The following is a 19,325-nucleotide window of genomic DNA, read 5'->3' as shown; positions in this document are numbered from 1 at the left end:
TCCAGGAGCAACCATGCTATGTGTGTATCCTGAGACCTAACTTCAGCAAATGGAACTCATACTGAACTCTTCCAAATTCAGTTTGATATCCTAACAGGGAGTGACAGTGGAACAGTGTCTGGATCTTTCAGATCTGCAGGGTTTTCTGGTTTTTTTGTTTGTTTGTTTTTCCAGTTGATTACTCCTGATTTAGTCCAATTTTGGTTACTTTAGACCAAGTTGGAAATTATATCTTTGATGTCAGAATATGACATTAATTGATATCCCCAGGGGGCATTCGCTATGCTATAGTACCTGGTGCTTTGGGCCAAAGTTCAAAGTGTGCTTCTGTGTGTATATATATGTGTATGTGTGTGAATCCCTCCCTCCCTTTTGCTCTCTCTCCCTATCTACCTTCCTTCCTTTCTTATTTCCTTCCCCCCTTCCTTCTTTATAATGTTTCCCCCCTAATCATGACATGTAGATTCTTCTCTTACTCCATGGTGGCCCATTTATTCCATCCATTACACCTCAATGTTTTCTCATTCTTTTTATTGTGGTAAAATGGATTAAGCATAAATTTTACCATCTTAACCATTTTAGGTGTACAGTTGACATTATATACATTCATAATGTGGAACCATCAGCACCATCCATCTCTGTAACTCTTTTCATCTTGTAAAACTGCTTTATGCTTACTCAACAATAACTCCTTATAGGAGTGATGACAATACTGACTCCATCATTGGCCCTTTGTCTTGTTTATGTCCTCTCTGTGACCTCTCTTGGGGCTACATGTTCTAGGCCCCTTGGAGATTAGGATAAATGCCTTAGAAATGCCCAGCAGGGTTGGAATGTGGGGAGGATTGTTTTGGCTTTGACTCTCTGTAAATTTGTTCAAATAACATAGTCTTTCCTCTTCCTGATGCACAGATAACACCATGAGATGTGTCAATTAGGTGAATGCAAAGCCTCTGAAATGCATGTGAACCTTATGAGCTCCCTACAGTGCCCCCTGTGTCCCCTTGCTCTATAAAACCTGTAGCTAAGGGCCAGACTTTTTGGGGAAATAACTGTGGAGGTCTGGATCATCATTCACTTGATCCTCCCCCTCAATTCGTTAACCTGAGTAAAACTCTGTAAAATGTATGGCATTGCCTACTTTGTGTTTTGGTCTCAAAATGCCTTTTAATTTTGGAGGATACTTTATATAGTCCCTCGACCTTCTTATACTCCCCATTCTCCTTTGCCCCCAGCCCTGTGGCATCCACCATTCTACTTTCTGTCTCTATGATTCTGACTACTTTAAGTACTACTTAAAGTACCTTGTATATGGGATCTTTGTCTTTGTGTGACTAGTTCATTTCCCTAATGAACTAATGAAGGCTAATGTCTTCAAGGTTTGTCTATGTTGGCAGCATATGGGAAAATTTCTTTCCTTTTTGAAGCTGAATAATATTCCATTGTATTCATTCGTCTGTCAATGGACACTTGAGTGGCTTTTGTATTTTAGCATTGGTTTAGTAGTGCTGCTTGCCTTCACTTCTTTTGGGTATAGACTCGGAAGTAAATTGCTGGGTAATATGGTAACTATTTTTAATTTTTGAGGAATCACCATTATGTTTTCTGTAGCAACAGTTATCGTTTTAAATTAGTACTAGTAGTGTACAAGTACTCCAATTTCTCCACAGCCTCACCAGAAATTGTTATTGTCTTTCTGCCCTGCCCTGCCCTCCCTGCCCTGCCCTGCCCTACACTTCCCTGCCCTTCCCTTCCCTTCCCTTCCCCTTTCCCTGCCCTCCCTTCCCCTTCCCTCTTTCTCTCATACTAGGCATTCTATTGGATGTGAAGTAGTATCTCATTATACTTCTGATTTGCATATATGTGAAATATATGTGAGGGTTTATTTCTGGGCTTTTTGTCTCTTTTGTAGTGTCTTTGTCTGACTTTGACATCAGGATGATGCTGACCTCATAGAATGAATTAAGAAATGTTTTCTCCTCTTCCTAATGTTTTAGGAAAGTTTGAGAAGGACTGCTTTAGTTCTTTAAATGTTTGGCAGAGTTCACTAGCAAAACCATCAGGTCCTTTGTTTGGAGATTTTTGATTGCTGATTTAATCTCCTTACTAGCTATAGGTCTATTCAGATCTATGTTTTCATAATTTATTCTTCATAGGTTTTGTGTTTCTAGGAATTTGTCCATTTCCTCTAGGTTATCCTCTTTGTTAATGTATAGCTGTTCACAGAACCCCCCTTTTTTTTTTAATTTTTATTGATTTGAGAGAGAGAGTGTGCAAGTATGCATGTTTAGATTGGGGGAAGGGGCAAAAGTGGAGGGAGAGGGACAGGCAGTCTCTGCCCTAAGCACAGAGCCCACTGTGGGGCTGTATTTCAAGACCCTGAAATCACAACCTGGGCTGAAACCAAGAGTCCAACACTCAACTGACTGAGCCACACAGGTGCCCCAAACTCTTTTATAATCCTTTTTATTTCTTTAGAATTGGTAGTAAGGACTCCACTTTAATTTTAGTGAATGATTTTAATAATTTGAGACTTTTCTCTTTTTTTCTTAGTCTATCTAAGCTAAAGATTTGTCACTTTGTTGATCTTTTTAAGGAACAATCTTTTCAAGAAACTTCTGGTTTCATTGATTTTCCTCTATGGTTTTTCTGTTCTGTATTTCCTTTATCTCTGCTCTAATCTTTATTATTTCCCTCCTTCTGCTATCCTGGGTTTAGTTTTTTTTCTAGTTGCTTAAGTTGTAAGCTTAGGTTGCTGATTTGAGCTTTTTCTTTTTTCTTTTTTTAATGCAAGCATTTATAGCTATGTATTTTCCCCTTAGCACTGCTTTCCCTGCCTCCCATCAGTCTTGGCATGTTGTATTTTCATTTTCATTCATGTCTAAGTATTTTCTAATGTCTCTTGTGAGTTCTTTTTTTAATCCATTGGTTGCTGAAGAGTGTGTAGTGTAATTTCCACAAATTTGTGAATTTTCCAGTTTTACTTCTGTTCTTGGTTTCTAACTTTATCCTGTTGTGGCTGGAAAGGATATTTTGTGTGATATTTATCTTTCTAAATCTGTTGAGGCTTAATTTGTGGCTGAACATATGGTCTGTCCTGGAAAATGTCTTATATGCATCTGTGAAGAATATATACTCTGTGTTGGGTAGAGGGTTCTGCATATCTCTTTTGGGTCTAGTTGGTTTATGATGTTTAGTCCTTTATTTCTTTTCTTCTATCTGGTTGCTTTATCCATTATTGTGAGTGGGATGTTGAAGCCTCTAACTATTATTGTACAACTCTTTATTTTCTCTTTAGTTTTTTTTTTTTTTAAGATTTTTATTTATTTATTTGAGAGAGAGAGCACATGAACAGGGGGGAGGGGCAGTGGGAGAGGGAGAGGGAGAAGTAGACGCCCCACTGAGCAGGGAGCCAGCCCCTGGGCTGGATCCCAGGACCTTGAGATCATGACCTGAGCCACTGAGGTGCCTCCTGCCCTCAATTTTGTCAGTTTTTGCTTCATATGTTTTGGTGGTCTGTCAGTAGATGTGTAAATGTGCAGAACTGTTGTATCTTCTGCTGTATTGAATCATTTATTAATATATAATATCCTCTCTAGTTTTTAATGAGACAAAATCATGAATGTTTTAAAAAGCAATAAATCTTTAAGTTAATATACTTCCTCCTCCATCTGAAAAGTTAACTATTTAAAATGGCTCCTAATTGTAATTATATCACTTACAACTTTTATTTTTATATACATTAGCAAATAATTTATTGTTTATTACAGATATGCCAAACTCTTTGTAGGAAGAATATTCACTGTTGAAGTTTTAGCTGATAAAACAATGTATGCAGATAAAACAGGAAGGGAAACATTGTTTCTCCCCATTTAAAAACAAAAATTGATGTATTTGAATGTAGGTGGATACAGCTATAAAGCATAAGCTCATTCTTACTCTTCTTCTTCTTTTTTTTGGGGGGGGGGTTTTACTTATGTATTTGACAGACAGAGATCACAAGTAGGCAGAGAGGGTAGGGGGGAAGTAGGCTCCCCACTGAGCAGAGAGGCAGATGTGGAGCTCAATCCCAGGACCCCGGGATCATGACAGGAGCCTAAGGCAGAGGCTTAAGGCAGAGGCTTAACCCACAGAGCCACCCAGGCACCCTCATTCTTACTATTCTAACATTTTGGTTTCTTATGAAATGGATATTCCTCCTGTAGAAATAATTGTAAGAAAAGTCTGATCCCCTGTTGAAATTTTTTCAGTTTTGCTTATGACCTACTGATGCTTTATACAGTACTCTGCTGGAATTTACTGAACTACAGTCTTGATGCTGTTTTTTGTATTAAGATAAGTCAGTTTTCAGTATTAATAATTCCGTGGTAACCTACATGGAGAATAGTTTCTGCTTAAATGAATTAGGAAATGGTAAATCTTTAATAATAAGGTTAAAGTATTTGAATGTTTGGGAAGTGAGAATTAATTAAACATACTTGGCAGAAGACCATGTTTTTCTTCAAAGCAGCTATTGTCTCCAAATCCAATAAAGGTGAAGATGCATGAATTCTTAATGTAATATTCTGTAGAGATTCTCTTGCCTTAGAACTGTCATTTTTCTCTTCCTTAGTATTGGCTAGTTTTTTGTTACATATACATAATGCTTATTATAACATTCTTATAGGTTAGGAAATATACAACTTAATAAAAATTTAGAAAACAGGCCACTGAAGTTATCATTAATCAGAAATATTTCTGACCCTCAGTGTTGCCTGTACGTATGAGCCATAAGGTCACCCTGAATAGTAGTCTTTATAAGCTCAATCAAGTTTATTAAAGTTAGAGGAAAATTAATGTTCAGTGCTTCTACTCTTATTTCTCACTTGATTTAACTTAGAAGTGCTTTAGGACCTTGGCCTGCTTTTGTACTATTCATTTATTGGTAGTAATTATTAATTGATGAATTGGGATTTGATGTCAACTATTCTGTATTAACCAGTTTGTTTATCATATCCTACTTTTCAGTTTGTGGATATTACATAGTTGCATCAAGACACTTATTTTATTTTATAAAGCATTGTTTCTCTGGTGAGGTATAAATATAAGGTCTGGTTAGTTTACTTCCCCATAGCCAGAACGAACCAGGGCCAAATCTAGGAACTCATCTAACCACATTCAGCATCCATGTTTAATTCATATTATTGATGGTGGCGTGCGGTATATATCTTTATGCATACTACATAGGAACTGAGTTTCCTCTCAAGACTTAATAGAACCATTGCATTTATAATGCATGTGTATATACTGTTTTGTACATTTCACTGTGCTTGCATATTGTTTACATTTCCCTTATCCTCAGAACAACCCTGGGAGATAATCTTCAATAACATTATCTTTAAGTCAGTTGAGTTTCATCAAGGTTGTTTTGCTTGGACAAAAATTCAGGTCTCTTGACTTTTTGTTAATCATCTACCTGGTTGCCTACAAAGAGAACAGTAAAACATCTCATGATAGTACATGTCAAACTACTGTAATACTAGTAGTTCTTTATTTGCACAGCATTGGCAATTTTCAGAGCACTTTTTATTATAGTATTTTTAGAAAGAAATTTAGCAGAATTCTTATGTTATTATGCATACTATAATTTTCCTTTATTAGATTCATATATTCATTAGATACAGAGTACCTCTATATGCTTTGTACTAGATTGCTTGCTAAAGTACAAATATAGTCTCTGCATTCAAAGCAAGGGGATCAGGCCATCAGGGCACTGTTAAGAGCTTATGGACAATGTATTACAAACTAAATTTGCTGAGGGCACTGAAGAAACGCTTTTGATAGTGACTTGCGCTATCGTTCTTTCTGCCTTGAATGTAGAGATAATGCCTCTGTCTACTGCAAGTGGCTTTGAAGCAACAAATCAACACACTTAATGCAGCAAAAAGAGAGGGACTTGGTCTTTGATGACCTTCTTGAGCCTCTGTGATGACCCTAGACTGGGAACTCTGGACTTCTCATATGGAGAAAAAAAAGTTAATGCCATATTTGTTTAAGTCACACATAAGTCCAATTTTCAATTACTTATAGTCAAATATTTTCTGTCTTTGTTCTTGACTTTTTAAACTTTGTTTTAATGGAAATTGAGCATACTCACTAAAATAGACTCTAGTTTAATGAATCTGCATTACCCAGCTGCAGGAGCAATCAGTATTTGGTCAACCTTGTACATTCTTGTACTTCCTTAATAATTAGAACTCAAGGAATTTTAGAATAGGAGTATATGAAAATATTATGGAAGTATAGGAAATATAGTGACTAACGTGGCCTGAAGTAGAGGTAAAGGCCCATCAGAAAATTCCATATAAAGCAGGTGACATAAGAAGAGGCTTTGAGGGCAAATAAATAATGGAAGAAAGAGCATTGCTAGTGGAATTTCTGACATGTATAAAGGTTCTTTAAAGGGCAGGATATATTCAAAGAATGGGAAATAGATTACTGTGGCTATAGAGTTTATCAGAGATGAGTGACAGTAGATAAATAAAGAAGGACGATTTGGTACCAAATCATAATGAAGCATTATATACCATTAACCAAGAAATTTGGAGCTCATCACATAGGTATCAGGAAGTGAAAGTATAATTAGGTCTTGGAAAACTAACAGTGACAGTAATATAGCCTGTGATTTTGGAGTAGAGAATGGAGAAAGAAGATGGTAAAACTGTGCTAGTGGTCCAAACGATAAAAAGGCATTTAATGATGACTGCAGTGGGCTTGGTCAGGGGAGAGATGAACTTTAAGAGATACTTCAGAGGTTGAATCAATATGATCTGGTGCCTGGGTAAGATGTGGAGAAACGAGTGAGAGTCATAGTGACTTGAGTAGTGATGTAGCAGAAGGCAGGTTCGGGGTAAGTACGGAAATGAGCCTGGTGTGTTAAGTTTGAAGTGCGCATAATACATTCAGGAAGAGGTATCCAGTTTACCAAGTGGAAATACAGAAATGGACCTCAGGAGAGTCTCATACTAGAGTCCCACAACTTTTCTTTCCTCTCAGATGTGTCATATGCATATACACACACAAACATACATTCAAATACACACATATACACAGGGATATATACACACATAGTTGATCCTCATTCTTCATTGCTTTCATTTCTGCAAATTCCCTTACTTGCTACAATTTATTTGCAGCCCCCAAATCAATAATTTTGGTGCTTCCACGATCATTTGTAGATGTATTCAGAGTGGTGAAAAAATCAGTTGCCTGGGGCCTGGCTGATTCAGTAGGTATAGCATGTGACTCTTGATCTTGGGGTTGTGAGTTCAAGCCCCACATTGGATGTAAGGATTAATTTTAAAAAATGAGTTGCCTGGGGTGCCTGGGTGGCTCAGTGGGTTAAAGCCTCTGCCTTCGGCTCAGGTCATGATCCCAGGGTCCTGGGATTGAGCCCCGCATTAGGCTCTCTGGCTCGGCAGGGAGCCTGCCTCCCCATCTCTCTGTGCCTGCCTCTCTGCCTAATGTGATTTCTGTCTGTCAAATAAATAAATAAAATCTTTTAAAAAATTTAAAAATAAAAAAATTAAAAAATGAGTTGCCTGATTTGCACATTCTCAGCTGAGGTTGAACAAGGTGACATTTGCCTTCTTATTTTAACTCTCATGCTATAAATTAATGTCCTTTTCTCCATTTCCTTAGTGCCACATTTTTCATATTTTTGTGCCTTTTTGGGCTGTTTAACATGTTCTCCAAAGTGCAGAAGAGCTGTTCCTAAATACAACATAGTTCTGATATGCCTTATGGCAACATTATTTGTGTTAGACAAACTTTGTTCAGTCATGAATAACACTATTGAGTTAGACTTTAATGAGTGAACAATATTTATTAAATAACATGTTTTTAAGTGAAATACACATAAAATAAAATTTATGTATTGATCATTTGATGAAAATGTTATAATCAGAGGCTCACCCTGTATTTCCCATTTCCTAGAAACAGTAGAAGTACAGTATTCACTGATGCAGCGTTTATGAAAACTTTATAGAACATAACTACCACAATAGTAAGAATTGACTGTGTATGAACATAAAATCTGCTACTCTTTTATGAACAGTTCTTACATTTGTACAGTGTAGACTTTGGCTCCAATTTATGATTAAGATTATCATCACAAGAAATATATAACTCTCTCTTCTTGTTGAAAGATAAATATATATCAGACAAAAACAGTTTGCTGTTTTAGATCAGATAGTTGATTCTGTATTCCTTCCCTAAGTCAGCAGGTTTTTCATAAAATGGAATTTTGAAGACATTCAGATGACATTGGCTGACAGCATCTAAATGACCATCTATAGCACACTTGAGCATAACGTGGTTGTCAACATCATATTCTTGGGCTGCCAGTTTCTTTTATAGCTTGGTGTTACTCTCTTTAGCAAGCTTGTAACATTTTCAGTCCCTCTTCTCTTAGAGAAATTTATTTTACAATGGTGTTTATGTGTGAGGGGGTTTCATAATCGAACACTAGTGTTTGTGCGTTAACATCTGTCAATTTGCTTGAAGACAACAGCTCAAAAGAATTTTTCCACCTTTCATTCACGAACGTTGGTTCGTATCAGTAGGGATATTTTAACATAACAGGTATTATGTGAGAGTGAGAATTATCCATATCTTCTGACATAACATCAGTGTTATGTTGAAAATTAACATTCAGCGTTGTATCTCACTTTTTATTGTCTGCAAACTTGAAAGCAGGGAATTGGCTTTTACAGAGTCAAGGGCAAGAAGACATACAACTCCATGCAAATAACTTTTATGCTCCAAAGTGCTTCTGTGCTTTGTCAACATATATCTGTTTTCTAATCACCTTTCTTTTTGATATAGAAGATATGCCCTGGGTTGTTATTATCTTATACAGCTATATAGTTAAATATATAAAATAAAAATGGTACAGAATTCCATTTAGAGATGCTTCCGTTTGGGGTGGCTGATTTACTTGTGCTGCTTAAGCTTCTAACTTGATTTCCTTTTGACTAATTGTGTGGTCTTCTAACTAATGTATTAGAGTGAATGTTCTCTGTCTTTACTGCAAGCAGTAGATTTTGTCATTAAGTGTAGTTCAGAGATGACAAAATTTTTTTCCTCTTTTTATTCTTGGTAGATGACCTTAATCTTCACTCTACATATGGGAATATCTCATAGATCTCTTCTTTGTCTGCATTATGACTTCTGTATTTAAGTTTCAGGATTGATATTCTTTAATTATTCTGCATTCAGAGAACAAAATATTTATAGCTTAATTCCTGTTGACTTGAATATTAAGCTTCCTGTATTTTTAGTTTCTTCTTCTGACTTGGAATAATCTAATGTTCTCATAATAAAGGTTAATATTTAGTAAGGTTGACTAGCCCTTGACCTACCTGAAAGAGTCTATGTTAACTTATTCCAATTCAGCAAACTGTCATGCAACATAAAGATATATGATAATTTTAGGATTTTATGTAAAGTTCTTCAGTACATGTGAATTAAGTAGGAATACTTTCTTAAACCTATAGATTGCAAGGGATTAACTAAAAGATGAAGATATCTTTCTAAACTAATATCCCTCTAATAGAAGTGTAAGGTAATAACTGTAAATGGTAAGTATACCATATAGTTTCAGAGAAAATTATTTGAAAAGTCTGGTGATTTATTGGTGGTGGTTCCTAAACCTCTTTATAAGGATGGCAATATTTATGAGTTTTTATTTGCTGTTGACTATCCCTCCAGCCTTACTATACACATTTCTCCTCTAAATGTGTTCATGTCCATCTCTCTTTCACTCAAATGCTTTTGTTTCCTCTCTTCCACCAATCTGTGAATAAATACTCCTCAAATCTTCAGATCAAAATTTTATTTTCTCCAGAGAAACACTACAATCCAACTAGTTTCTCTTCTCACTGGCTTTGTTTTTATGAATTAATTGCTGCTGTGTCATTACTTCACTTAATTTTTATTTTTGTTCAGTGTAACAAATGTCTCCTGTGTGCTTGTTGTAATGATGTGTGAGCTTAGTGGGGTAGGGAAGTATACTCTGGGCAGGCTTCCCAGAGGAAGTGATACTGGACCTGAACCTTGAAGAGCAAGTAGGAATTTCCTATTCGTGCAAAGGATAAGGATATATTGGCAAAGAGAACAGCGTGAGAACACATGGGATTCTGTATGGCTGTGGTGTGATAAAGGGGGAGATATGAAATGAAGCTGAGGAGATAGGCATGAGCCAGGTCATTGAATACTTTAAATGTCGTCCTGTCCATTTTTTCTGTGGGTGAGCTTTGGACTTCATTCTATGGAGAATAGCCATGGAAGGGTCTGACATATGATGGTGCATGCTGTGACAAGATTTTCATTTTAGAGTGATCATTATAAATGATTCTGGGGTAGGATAAGAGTGGGCCAGTTGGATTACTGAATTGGCCATATTGAGAGATAATGATCTGGATTTGAGTACTATTGATAGGGATGGAATTGAGAGAGTAGACTTGGAAAGTGTTTAGAGTAGAAATCAATGAGGTTTTAAGATGATTGGTGAACTGTGATTACTGCTAGACTTTTGGCGTGTCTAAGTGGCTGCTGCATTGTTAACCAGAGCAGGGGATTGAAAGAGCGGATGGATTTTAGGAAGAGATGAAAAGCTCACTTTTGAACATGTTGAGTTTTTACCTATGGTATATTCAGGTGGGAATATCTAAAAACAACAGGATGTTGGAGTCTGAGGCTCAGGTGAAAGGTCAGAATTAGGGGTTATCATGTGAGGGGGGTCCTCCTAGTCCAGGTGGGAACCCAGAGTATGTATGCAAAAAAGCTGAACCCTAAGAGGAAAAGGAAAAAGAGAAACCCAAGACAGAAATGAAGAGAAAACTCTGTCTTTACCTAATTCCTCTTGAAAGGACAATTTTATCTTTTCTACATCCTCAATCAATACCTTTAATAGTATATTATGTAAAAGATACTCAGTAAATGTTTGCCACTTATTTTTTTCAACTACAAAGCATCTCATTTACTTAGAGACTTGTTTCATATTTTATCCAATTCCATGACTTGATAAGAAAAATTTTTAAGTATTAATTTTAAGAAATTTTAATTCCAATATAGTTAACATACAGTGTTATGTTCGTTTCAGGTATACATTATAGTGATTTAGTTCTCTTCATTACTCAGTGCTTATCATGATAACTGTACTCTTAATTCCCCTTACCTATTTCACCCATCCACCTCCCTCACCTCCCCTCTGGTAACCACCAGTTTGTTCTCTGTCTAGTTAACAGTCTGTTTTTTGGCTTGTCTCTTTTTCTCTTTGCTCATTTTGTTTCTTAAATTCCACATATGAGTGAAATCACATGGTATTTGTCATTTTGCTTAGGATTATGCTCTAGATCCATCCATTTTGTTGCAGATAAGAAAATTTTTTTTGTTTATTTTCTTGTTTTGTTTTGTTTTTACTTGACAGAGATCACAAGTAGGCAAAGTGGCAGGCGGGGGAGGAGGGAAGCAGGTTTCCCGCTGAGCAGAGAGCCTGATGTGGGGCTTGGTGGGACTTGATCCCAGGACCCTGGGATCATGACATGACCTGAGCGGAAGGCAGAGGCTTTAACCCACTTAGCCACCCAGGCGCCCCTAGAAATATTTTTAATTCGTATCATTTCATAAGCACCTACTGTGCACTAAGCACTGGGTTAAATACTTTACACATGTTATCTGATTTTATCTCTAAAATAATCCTTCATAAGTGGGTTTTATTATTTCCATTTTTGTATTTGAAGAACCTGAAGTTAGATTAAGTGAATTAATCAACTTTTTCACACACCTATGAAAAACTCCAGAATTCATTATCTTAACCACCACTGATGTTTGGAACCAAAAGACCATTTGCCAGTCTTCTGTTTGGGTTCCACTGTGAGAATTATTCTAAACCAAAGGCTCTGATTTATCCTAAATTTTGTATGGTCGGTCTTATGTAGATTAGCATAGTAGTTGGACACCTTTGTTCCTGAGTACAGTAAGCCTTTACTTAATTCTTTTTAACTTTCTGGGCCACTACTACTTCATTTTTCTATTAGCAGTTTGCATTAGATGAGTGCTAAATTGCTTATGGTTCTAAAATCCTATAAATCCATGATTTTGAATAACTCAGAAACTATTCCTCAGAGTCTACTACCAGGTTTTAGAGATTCACAGACTAGATGACTGGGTTTAATGTCTCAATTAAAATTATATGCAAAATATGATTCATGTATATGCATTTTGGGGAAATGCAATTCACAGTTTTCATTAGATTCTCATAGTTTTATGTCTCACCACTCTCCCTTCACTCAGAAGATTAAGAACTTAGTTTTAGAAATATTTTTGCATAATATAGTGAACTACAGTGCTTCATGCAGTCCTGTCCTGAGTAGTTATTTTTAACAAGGTATTGTTATTCATTAGAAGTGATTTTCTGAGGTAAGGTTACTTTTTTGGCTACTTAAACCCATAGTGTTTCCTAAAGTAAAACACCTCTTAGAGGACTTGAAAACAAGTCCTCTAAAACAAGTCCTCTAAGTAGCACGAGTAACAGTTTGTCTCTGCCTAATGGGAAATTAAAGAATGCTCAGTTTTAAAGTATGATTCAAGTAACCTTCACTAATATTTATTTCCTACTTTGCATCTTCTTGTAGGAAAAGAATATTTGAGGGCCATTTGTAAGGAAAGAAGAGGAAGCAATGACATAATGCCTACAGTTGGAGCCAGTTAAACTGGGTTGGTACTTCCTTTTTTCATAATGTCACACATTTATTCTAGCCTTGAATCCCTTTTTTCAACCTCTTGCCTTATTCCAGCATCAAATCTTATAATTTTGAATCTTACCTTACTATGGAAGAGAGAAAGATGAATAAGAGATGCCCTTTTCAAAGCATTTGCAATGTCTCTTTGAATAGGAAAGACAGAATGATAAAAAACTAGATAATAGTCTCATTTTCAGATAAGAAGCTTTGAGAAGTTTGGTAAATTGCTCAAGGTCAAAAGCTCTTCAAACTCTCTCATTCCAAACCTCATTTGCCTTCTATTAGGTCACAATGCCCCTCATTTTAATTAGGTTTAGTTATTGTACAGTTGCCAATAACTGATTTGAGAACCAAGAAAGGCCTCATAAATTTAATTTCAGGAATCTTTTTTGTCTTTTTAAAGATTTTATTTATTTATTTGACAGAGAGAAACAGTGAGAAGAGGGAACACAGGCAGGGGGAGGAAGTGAGAGAGGGAGAAGCAGGCTTTCCACCCAGCAGGGAGCCCAGTGTGGGGCTGGATCCCAGGAACCCAGGGTCCTGACCTGAGCTAAAGGCAGATGCTTAATGACTGAGCCACCCAGGTGCCCCCAGGAATCTTTCTGATGAAGAAAAAGGAGAGAAAATTCCCTTGAAGTTTAGGAGATTGGAGAAGAGAAGTATATGTGCCAAACACTGCTCTAGAGCCTTCACATGAATTAGCTCATTTAATTCACAATAACTAGGTGAACTCCTTGGTATTATCCTTGTTTTAAAAATGAGGAGGGGCACCTGGCTGGCTCAGTTGGAGGAACACCTGTCTCTTGATATTGGGATCTTGAGTTCGAGCTCCATGTTGGGTAGACATTACTTAAAAACAAAACAAAACAAAACAAAAAAAACTTGGGGCACCTGGGTGGCTCAGTGGGTTGGGCCTCTGCCTTTAGCTTAGGTCATGATCCCAGGGTTCTGGGTTCAAGCCCTGCTTCAGGCTCTCTGCTTGGCGGGGAGCCTGCTTCCCCACCCCACCCCCTACCTGCTGCTCTGCCTACTTGTGAGCTCTCTCTCTCTCTGTCAAATAAATAAATAAAATCTTAAAAAAAAAACTTGAAAAAAATGAAGATGAGGGGACTGAGACTCAGAGAAATAAATTGCTCAAGATCACACAGCTAGTAAGTAACAAAATCAGAATTAAAAGTCTTTAATTAGGAAAGGTTCGATAGCATTTATTTCATGCCCGTTGGCTTAAATATCACACAAGCCAAATGAACAGCTGGACAGTTTGATTTGACCCCCTCGCTGTTAGCATCATCTGTAAACATTTTCAATTGGACTATAAGCGGTTAAGTCATTTTCACCAAACTAATATTTACATCTTTTTATTTTATTACTGTTATTATTTTATTTATTTTACTATTTTTAAAGTTTACATCTTTTTAATGAACTTTTCATTGTAACCGGTTTGAAAAGGTAATTGTTTAAGCCGTGGTAAAGAGGGATTTTCAAGCTCCCAGAATAGTGAACAGTATCACATGCCAGAAGGGATTTTGCACAGATTCAGGTCTCAGTCCGGCCCGCCCCAACTTTCCTACTGACTTCTCTGGTCTGCAGGCTCCTTAGCCTGCCTTTGGACTCCTTTTGTGAGATGAGAAGGTTGAGCTGATTGTTCCCTACCTCTCTTTACAGCTATGTAAAGTTACCATCTCAGTAAGAAGAGTTTCATGTGCTTCAAATGTAAATATCAAAGAATTTTTAGAGATGGAAGGAAAGTCTTTAGAGATCAGCTAAGGGAATCCTCCCATATGACAGATGAAGAAACAGAGACCCTCACCTTTGTGTGACACTTCGAACATTCAGAGCTCTTTCACGTACATTAACCTCATATGAGCCTCACCTCAGTCTTCTGGATTAAATATTATTATCATTTTTATAGAAATGAATTTGTGCAAGGTCTCATAGCTGGGCCTAAAGTTTAAGAGGTTTGCTTGCTTAGTGGGATTAATTATATCCTGTGATGGAGTCCTGTTGTATGAGAAAGTGAGAATTCAGTGATTGATGAAGTAAGTCCAAGCAGGAACAGCAGACATTTCCCAGTATGAAAGTGGACTGATCTCAGCAGTATAAATAGCAGAAACAGAGAGGGAAGGAGGTGGCAAAAACTGAGGTCTGTGAGCTGATTTAAACTTTGTTTTCATTTATTCCTGGATTAGAAGTAAGCAGAACTGACTTTTAGTGTTGTTGTGTTTATCAATAGTGTAATAGTTAAGTTGCTTTATCCTTAACAAAATAATTCAAACGGAAACTGTACTTTGTAATAAAGTGTTAAAAAATTGTAGGTGAGCTAGGGGAACTTTAAACTTCATTTAGAAGGGGATCCTGAAAAAATAAATGAATAAGTAAGTGTAGGAAGCTAAGGTTCACACAATTATTTATTTCATTGCATTTAGTGATACGAGGTGTTTTTGGTGTTTTATCCCCCCTGTTTCTGCTCTGTAGTAGGGACATGTCCCTTAGAAATGTTACCTGTTTCTGTGCCAGTGACCTGGATGCTAAACAACAAATTGCTTTACCTTGGTTCCTTCCTTCTTTCCATTCATTTATTTATTCATTCATTCATCCATCCATCCATCCGTCCATTTATTTATTTTATTTATATTTCTAAAAGGATTTTATTTATTTATTTGACAGAGACACAGCGAGAGAGGGAACACAAGCAGGGGGAGTGGGAGAAGGAGAAGCAAGCTTGCAGCCGAGCAGAGAGCCCAACGCGGGGCTCGATCCCAGGACTCTGGGATCATGACCTGAGCTGAAGGCAGCTCCTCATTTATTTGTTTTTCTAAGTTTTTATTTAAATTTCAATTAGTTAACACACAGTGTAATATTAGTTTCAGGTCTATAATATAGTGATATAACACTTCATACAACACCCAGCGGTCATCGTAACAAGTGCCCTCCTTAATCCCCATCCCATATTTAACTGCCCCCACCACCCGCCTCTCCTCTGGTAACCATCAGCTTGTTCTCTGTAATTAAGAGTCTGTTTCTTGGTTTGCCTCTTTTCTTTTTTTTTTCCCTTTTGCTTGTTTTGTTTTTCAAATTCCACATGTGAGTGAAATCATATGGTGTTTATTTTTTTCTGACTGACTTATTTCACTCAGCATAATACTTGTCTGTCTCCATCCATGTTGTTGCAAATGGTAAAATTTCATTCCTTTTTAGGACTGAGTAATATTCCCGTGTGTGTGTGTGTGTGTATGCACACCACATTTTCTTTATCCATTCATCAGTCAGTGGACACTTGGGCTATTTTCTTAATTGGCTATTGTAGATAATGCTGCCTACTTTGGTAACTTTCTGTAAACAACCTATATTTTTTTTAATTGGAAAGAAAATTGTTTTAAAACTTGTATATGGATGTTAGCAGTTTTTCTTTTACAGTTTTGGTCTCCAAATTGTCCTTCCTTTAAAATGAGCTGTTGTTTTTTTGGATTGCATGTTATGATGTTGCTTTCGCTGTGGATATTACAATTTTATCATTAAGAAAATTTCTATTTTTCATTTTTACTAAAGTTTTTTAAAATTATAAATGATATTCTATAGAAGTAATGGAACAGTTCTAATCAAAAAGGAAAGCAATGAAGGTGGAGTAAATGTAGAAAAAAAATTTGAAAGCAACATTATAAGATTTGACGTAAATTAGAGAGGAAGAATGTTCTTGAAATCTTTTTTCCTTGAGAGTCCTTTTAAAGATTCTCTTGCCCAGCTGCTGATGGTCTTACCAAGCTCTGCCTCATAGCCCACTCCCATTCTCACCCCATTGCAGATCCATGGAATTCAGAGAAATGGCATTTGAGGACGAATTGAATAGACTGGTCTTTAATTCTTAATTTTGTGTCTGATCTCAAAACTTGTGCAAGGGTTTTTTTCAACTGCCACTTTAAGGTTCTTTATTTAAAAAAAAAAAGATTTTACTTATTTGACAGAAGAGAGAGGGAGAGCAGGAGCAGGGGGCTGAGGGAGATGGGTAGAAGGAAAGAGACAAGCAGACTCCCTACTGAGTGGGGAGCCCAATGTGGGGCTCGATCCCAGGACCCCGAGATCTTGACCTGAGCTGAAGGCAGATGCTGAACTGATCCACTTTAAAGTTCTTTAAAGGAAAACCCAAAAAGGCCACTTCATAGTACTTGATACTTAATTTTTGTTTTGCTATAGCTCAGGAGCTGGTCTCCTAGAAACTTCCAACACCTGATATAAACACTTTCATTAAACTGTGCCTATTATAATATAACTGTCATGCTTGCCCAGAGTATAGTGAGTTTTAAGGACTACAGTTAGCTTCTTGTTGGCCAGCTGTGATTCAGGGGTCATGGTAAAGTTCTGATATTTAGCTGAAGGCTTAAAATTTTTAAAGGTGACTGGGCTTTTTCCTGTGATTTGTGTTTCCCTTGTTTGGCATTACTGCTAAGGAGCCAGGCTTCCAGGCTGGTGTCTCATTCACATTAAAACATTCCCTCTGTATGTGTATGGTCTATGTGATTCAAAAGGAATGGTTTTAATAGATTAAGTCTTGGATTTTTAAGCTAATTATTTCTATAAAGAAACAGTTGGAACACTTTGTATTTTTCTGTCTTATTGACAAATCTGGTAGCACTAAATAAAGTGTTTTGCCAGGAGATTTATTCAACATTAATATAGATTTGCTTTATTCTATGGAATTTGGTTTCTGTGCCAGGGTACTTTCTAATATGAGATCAGTTCTTACTAGACATATGGAAATATGGGAAATTTCAGATACTTTTTGATGTCATGTTCAGTAAATTTCAGGGTGATGGCGAGGGAAATACAAAGATGTTGATTTGTGTGTGTTTGTATGTGAGTGTGATCCGACACCAAGGAACTGTAAGAAACTGATTTGCTGCTTTCTTAAAGCTTAATATGGCAGTAGAGTTATAAGAAAATATTTATTTGTTTTTCTTTTTCTAAATGTATTTCTATTTAACAAATATAGGTCAGTACTTCATTTTATATCTTGGTGTATATTTTAAAGAGTTAAATGAGTCGATTCATATTTTTAAAAACCAGAAATATAGGTGATAAAGTGGAGTTACCGAATCTGTTGGCATATATTTGTAATATCAGTCCATTTGTCGTTGCCTGGGTATTTGAATTTACTCAGAGAAAAATACTATCACACAAGTAGAGTTAATTGAGTATTTGTTGGCATATATATGTGCCACCTCCATTTATTTTCATTTCTCAAATTGAGAAGGTTGGATGATTTTCATAAGTATTCAAAAATTATTCTGCTGGGTAAAATTGAGAGTGTTGTTAATAATGTACTTTATGTTGGCTAGTTGAACATAATTTAAAAAGTTGATTGCCCTTTGGTCTTTTTTTAGGAGAACCTATCTCCAAGGACAATGTAAACCAAAGACCATTAATTACAATCAGATTTTCTATGAACACTGATTTTTAAATTAAAATTGTATAAGCTCCCTTGCTGACTTTGTTCATCTTTATATATAAACAACATTTCAGTGAAAGATATTGTAGCCATGGGGCGCCTGGGTGGCTCAATGGGTTAAAGCCTCTGCCTTCTGCTCAGGTCATGATCCCAGGGTCCTGGATCAAGCTCCGCATTGGGATCTCTGCTCAGTGGGGAGCCTGCTTCCCTTCCTCTCTCTGCCTGCCTCTCTCCCTGCTTGTGATCTCTGTCTGTCAAATAGATAAATAAATAAAATCTTAAAAAAAAAAAAGAAAGAAAGAAAGAGAGATATTGTAGCCTGAGATGTTGCTTGTCTGCAGGTCTTCTTCAGGAGATACGAAAGATTGCAAAAGATTTGGGGAACTCTAGATTTTCCATTCAGGGTTTTTTTTAAAAAGCACTTTATCATATTATGTGAAACCATAGTCCTTATAGTCTGAGGCCTGGTTATTTCAAATAGGGGAGAATGGTATTATCTAAAGATTAGCAGCTCAAAGCTAGTAAGTAAGGTGAAATGTTCAGAGCCCCTTAAAAAGATCACATAAAACCAATAACGGAGAATATTGAAAGCCAGCTGACATTGTCTGAAGCAAGAACTTAGAATCTACTTGAGTGCATAGAAATATTTTGTGTTCCTTGTTAATTTGGGGCAGTAAAAATGTAACAGAAGCATGGAATAGGAATAGGTTTTAGAATAGAGAGAGGCTTTGGAGATCATTTCCTTATATCCTTTCATTGAGACACCAAATGTAAGAGGTTAAGTCACTCAGTATCAACCAAGTAGTGGCAGTAGTAGAACTAGAACACTCTGTCTTAACTGTTAAATCATTGATGATGGAACGTCAAAAATTGTAAGGGGAAATAATGGTTTTTATTATTGCTGTTTAAAAACTTTTACATACAGTAAAGTTGACTTTTTTACTCTGTGAGCTCTAACACATGTACAAACTTGTGTAGCTCTCACTACAAATAGGGCACAGTAAGTCCTGTCCCCCCAGAAAACTATTTCAAGTTGTCCCCTTTTGTTCAGAACCTTTCTCTACATCCAACTAGTAAATAATATTATGTCAGTGTTT

General features: G+C 36.5%; 1 protein-coding gene across 2 annotated transcripts in view; it reads left to right on the top strand.

Moving 5' to 3' along the window:
* The window catches only part of LOC111153232 (pseudopodium enriched atypical kinase 1), a 300,842-nt gene that overhangs the window by 115,021 nt on the left and 166,496 nt on the right, over positions 1-19,325 (top strand). For both annotated transcript variants that reach the window (XM_022512129.1, XM_022512130.1), the window contains one exon: positions 12,678-12,759. The gene's annotated coding sequence lies outside the window, so the exon portion shown is untranslated. The remainder of the gene's footprint in view (positions 1-12,677; positions 12,760-19,325) is intronic.

The sequence above is a fragment of the Enhydra lutris genome, unplaced genomic scaffold (genome assembly GCF_002288905.1).
Source record: "Enhydra lutris kenyoni isolate GAN:26980312 unplaced genomic scaffold, ASM228890v2 scaffoldscaffold31, whole genome shotgun sequence".
Lineage (NCBI taxonomy): Eukaryota > Metazoa > Chordata > Mammalia > Carnivora > Mustelidae > Enhydra > Enhydra lutris.
The sequence above is the reverse complement of the archived record's forward strand: the minus strand, read 5'-3'. Positions and strand labels throughout refer to the sequence as shown.